Below are 6,000 nucleotides of genomic sequence, written 5' to 3'. Positions count from 1 at the left end.
TTCCTTTATGATGATTAAATTTTACATGTTTTTGGACTCCTCCATAACGTGAGCCAAATTTCAGCAGAGTTACCAGACTTACTCCAAAAGCAACTTTTAGTCCAAATAAAACACTAATGTAAATGCACCTTTTAGGTAATTACTTGCAAAATAAAGCTTACCTTTGACTCAAATGCTTTTCTAAGAGTGGACATTGTTACTGAGTAAATAATCAGGTCAGAAAAAACAAACATCCCATTTAGGAATCCCTACCATGAACACCTTTCAATATTATTTTCACCTTTCAAAAATTCCAGTGAATTCCAGAATAAGATGGCTCCTGTCATCTTCCCTTGGTAGGATGTAATGGGTTTCCCCTTTGCTGCACAACCAATACTGTCACACATGCATGAGCCATTGGACCATGCTTTACTGGGAATACCCTCCTCTTTGTTACTCTCACTCATGGCTCTCTCACATAATCAAGTCATTCAAAGTTTGCTTTTGAATAATATCCTTATTTTAAGTATTTTTCAGCATTTACATTCTAAGAACTCCTAAATTATTCATTCTTGCTACAGTACCTAGAAAATAAAAACCATCAAGACTTAATGGGAAAATCCAAACTCCTGTGGGAATATAAAATAAAATATTCACGGAAAAGAAGTCTTAGCATTAGGCAGCAGAAGTGATGATGCTAGATGAATGTATTTCCAAACCAGGAAAAAAATGCTTGAGTTGCTTACAACTGATCATCCTTTCCATCCATGTTACTCAATATCACGAACAACAAAGAAGATGAAAGAATGAAAAGTTCATTAGCAAACTTGTGTGGGGAAGCATTCACAGCTTGTTCTTTGAAGCAAAGAAGAAATAGTAGGAAAAAATACAATAGATTATATACAGGATTATGAACATAAATAACAGATAATTTCTAATAATTTTTTTTACTTCAGATTACTTCTTCCTTCTATTTTATTTCTTAACGGAGAGTAGGGGGAATTCAAGGCTAAGTCAGTTCTAGTTGCTGCTTGCCAAGGAGGTAAGCTTTCAGAAGCTCCAGTAACTCCCACATGGCTCAAGAAGCAGTTCTACCAGCAGCCACATGGTGGACTGCTTCCCACCTATGTAGCTGAGCCACTGTCCTCAGTGGGGGACTTCACTCTTGGCCTTGCTTTGAAACACGTTGATACATCTTAGCTAACAGAACAAATCACTGTTTGTAATAATCAAGTACCAGCAGTTTTGCAGTCACGAGGCTATTGGCATCCCTTACAGATGAGTTTATGACACCACCACAAAGTAATTAAATATCCTGCTGCATGATACAGATAGGACAAATGCATCTCATACCAACTGCTTTATGATAAAGACTTAAGCCAGTTCAACATTTAGGCTTATCATTCTCTTGCTAAAATTATGTACACTAGTAAATAACACTGCACCAATTTTTCTATACAGAAAATATTTTGACTGTTGGCAAGTGACCTCATACGCGTTTCTCCCTTCCCCCTGAAAATAAAGCGCAGAGGATGGACTCACAGCAGTATACCTGGCCCAGCATCAAAATATTGTTGTGCTGAATATTACTCTCTATTTTACCTTGAACTCTCAACTGATCAGATATAAATAAATTGTGGAAAAGAACTACAGAACTGTTACAAAACAGCCGCAATATTCTATAGACCTGACTTCACAATTCTTCATGACATTCATGTAACTAAATATTTGTTAGTAGTGTGTAGCAATACACTGTGGGATCTCAATTGCTCATTTTATTAAAAATACAGTGACAAGAACCACAAGAATCCACATTTCAAAGGGCTAGACACTTCTGTGCTTTGTATATAACTACGCACAGACTTATAGGTCACATTTTACTTTTACTTTTTTTTTTTTGTAGAAAGAAATGGAAAGCAGACTTCTTAACCACTTAAGTTATCTAGTAGGAGAATAAAAAATTGTCTTAAGCCCTTTATGCTGAAACTGGGAAACTACTGAGGCTTTCAAATCTTTCAGCAAGTTCAACAAGAAGAGTTTTATAATCCATTTTAATTTCATTGCATTGATGTTCTGATGAATTATAACTAAATAGTAGATTTTACATTTAATTCAGTTCAGATAACATCTCATCAAACAACCACTCAGAAATCGGGAGTTGCACTTCTCAAATTCATCTGTAGTCATCACAAAGTGATATAACTTTATAAAAAATTGTTCATTTAATTCCAACAATCTCAAAATGAATAAATAAATAAATAAACTGAGTCATCACTCTGTTGATGAAAACTTACAGATCTAATTAATTAGTCATGGCTGAAGATGTGCGAGATGAACTCTGCCTTTAACAATCTGCAAAGCAGAGCATTACTTTCAAATCTGACTCCTTATCTCACTCCCTTGCTATGATATGAGAATCAGACAATTTTCTCAGCAACCTGTAAAATTTTGCTAACAATATATTTTTTGCTCAGAACCTGACCCTGTTAATATTGTGCCCTCTCATTCCCTTCAGTAAGGGCACACGGTGGTAATTGGGAAGGAAGTTCTACAACCAGGTATTGAATTACTTATAAGGATACAGAAACACTTTCCTCACATCAGAATTGACATGAGTGGAGAAAGTGAACCTTCCCTTTCCTCCACACCTATGACTCCTACCCTCAACAGTGCTCTAATATTTTCCCTTGACTGGTGGCATTAAAAAAAAAGAAAAAGAGCTGAGACCTCTTTTTAGAGAACCACTGAGGAGATACTAACTGAACTCTACAGCAAAGACAATTTAATAGCAGTACACAAAACCTCAGAAGAGGTAAGAGTGCACATCAATATCCATACCAAAAGATTAGATTTATATTAACATTTTAATGAAAGAAGCAAGCAAATACTATAAAAGTTAAAAATACATTCATATTAAATGAATTACCTTCCCACATGTCACCTGAGCAAGGCTAGATCTTTATAGCAATTGCTTCATTTGTTTAAACAGAGTCATTTAAACTGATCTGGGCAAGGTCCAGGTCTACAGCTGCTGCAACAATCCAGCTAACTGAGCACAGCTGTGCCAGCTTGTCTGCTGGGGAACCAATCCTCACACCTACAGAAATGTTTACACTAGTCAACCTTAAAACTTATTAGTTTCATTCTAAAATATCACTTGGATTATCTCAGATTATCAAAGGCCTTGATATGGCATTGCCATAGCTTTCTCTTAGGAAAATAGAGCACAGTTTTTTATTAAATCACAGTTTCATTTCTAATGTTGACAATGCCTGTGAAAAAAATACTTGCATTCTTGATTTTTTCCTTTGTTTCTATAGCCCAGAAATTATTTCAGCAGCACTTGAATGAAAACAATGATTTCCTAATATAACCACATCTAGTCTATTGTAAATGCAATTTCATATTACAAATACCGGCATATAAAAGTAACAATTGTGGGTTATATACACAGGAATGAAACACATAAAATAGACAATGGCACAATGATTAAAAAAATGTTAAGTTCATCAAGCAGCATCCTAGCTCACATAAAAACTAGAGTTCTGACCACAGGTGGAGGAGTCAGCAAAAAAACTACATATATATATATCCATCTCTATCTTCTAATCTACAAGAGTACAAGCAAACAACAAAAGCAGTAAGAAACCAGAATAAACCAAATAGATGAGAAAGAACTCACCTTAGAAACTAGCTGCATACAAAATGAGAAACTTGAGCAAGAGAAGAGCTACCTACAACCTCCTCTCCTCACACTGCTGGTAAATGGCTGCTGCCATCACCTGGGCCTTCAATCAGTCCCACATGGCAGTTCTTCTGTTTTTGTATGCATAATTTTCCATAGCTACAAAAATACACATGAAGAACTTTAAAATATAAGGAAAATGCAGGAACGTGGCGTTACTGTCATTTAGATAAGGGCTTTAGAAGAGACGAGTGCAAAAACTGAGCATGAAACCACTGTAATGGCATCAGTTTGCTAACGGCTGTCCCAGTACAGTCCCCATCAATGTTTGTGATGCCTGACTAAACTCAAACTTTAGCTGTAAGCAGGTCACATAAACATGAAATCTGAAATTCTGAATATCACTTCAACATTTGCTCCATTGCTCCTACAGGAGGCTTCCAACTCGAGGTCAGCACAGCTCATGCGAGATTGTTTTGACCACGTACTTCCACTGAGCACATGTATCTCCCAGCAACATCAGCAGTCAGGAAGCACATGGTGTGTTCTACTGGAAGATAAAAGTAGATCTTCAGTGGAGTAAAGGAATGAATGAAGCCAACAAAATGGGTTTCTAGATGTTGGAAGCCAGCACCTGACACACGCATAAAATTTTCCTTATAAACTTTTCTGAGCTCCATAAACAGTATCTGCATTAAAGCTTCAGTTTAGCACTATACACACTGAAAAAAATACCCACTGAAATCTACAAGAATTTTGACTAATTAAACTTCACAATTCGCAATGTTGTCATTTTAGATAAAAGCATCAAGACAGGGAGAGGAATTAAATGTGTCCAAGGTCACCTAAGAAGTCGGCAGGGTATTTGGCTTCCAAAGCAGCAAAGCAGCAAAATTCATCCCAGTATGATGCATTTAAGTTTAAGAATTCTTATGAGCTATTGGCATTAACTGGATTCTTAAGGGTTTGGCTGAATAGGGAAGGATTTAAGCACATTTTATCTCTGAATTCAGGCTAAGTTATTCTAACTCTGCATCTTTTTGTTCAATGAAAGGCAAACTTATGTACTAGGAAAATGGTGAACTGAGTTTTTCTTGTTCTATTCTATTTGTTTGTTTGTTTGTTTTAATTATTTTTAATTATTTTTCTTTTTTCCTAAATTTAGAAATGTATTTTACTGTTTCTTATCTCTGGAAATATATATATATTCATATTCATTCATTTTCCTTACCAGTAAATAATAAGTAACAAAGTTCTATTAATGCAATAAATGATTTATCTCTAAATGGGTTCTGAAAAGAAAAATAACTTTGAAGTTCTTCTATTTACTTTGATTTTACCTTATCTAATTTTAGTAGTAATCTACGTTATGAATCAATTTTCATTCCTTAAGTAAATTCAAAAGTACGGTGCAACTCATTAGTCAGTAGGAATATGAACTGCTGGTTAGTATACCAAACCACCAGGCGTAATGCCAAGGTTTGAGTCCCAAGCAAATATTTCCTTTCAAGTGTTGAGCAAAAAGGCCAATGAGACACAAAATCACTCGTTGATGAAGTGCAGCTGAATGATATCCACACTAGATCGACAAGCCTGCACTCCTTCCTCTGTGGGGAGAGGTGTTGATGTAGGTTTGCTACATTTATACTAAAAGTGTAATGAGAGCTCTGGGAGGTTGTAGACATACAGTAAATAGTTCACCTCATCAAAAACACTGAGTTAGAGCACAGAGAATGAACACATATGGTGTTTGTACTCCAGTACAGATAAATCCAGCTGCTGTAGGGAAAGCTTCCTGAAAAAGATCTCAATGATCACCACTGGATTTACCATGCTTTTGTAATCCCTTCAAGCTCTTGATCTTGACCTTTATTCTTTTTGATGGTTTTCATTAATTCCCCTGTGGATTGCTGTTGCTTGTTTGTTTTAGAAAACAGATTATTATCCCATTTTTCTTTTCTGATGTCAGATGAAATCCTGCTATCTAGGAAAGGGCCCTTTATTTCTGTCTTTACAGGTTGGATTTCATGGTATTGTTTATCAGCAGCATGGTTAGGCACTATCAGTGGTTGTCTCAATGGATTAGAAAGTCTGAGAAAGTTTTAAGTAACTGGGCTTACTGTTTGAAATATCACATTTGGGGACTTTAAATTCAAGAGAATTTATCATCTCTCAGTTTCTGGGTGTCAGCTTTTTTACATCTTTATTCCATTTTTAATAGATAATGGATTCAAAGTGCCACTTCCAATTTGCAGCACAGATCTAGAAATACCACTCATATTTCTTTAAAGGGCGTTGTATCTCAGATGGACTCTGAAAGTAGCGCAACTTGGTTT

Source organism: Cyrtonyx montezumae, unplaced genomic scaffold, assembly GCF_038088225.1.
Source record: "Cyrtonyx montezumae isolate F1298 unplaced genomic scaffold, pur_monq_1.0 scaffold_18, whole genome shotgun sequence".
NCBI lineage: Eukaryota > Metazoa > Chordata > Aves > Galliformes > Odontophoridae > Cyrtonyx > Cyrtonyx montezumae.
The sequence above is the reverse complement of the archived record's forward strand: the minus strand, read 5'-3'. Positions refer to the sequence as shown.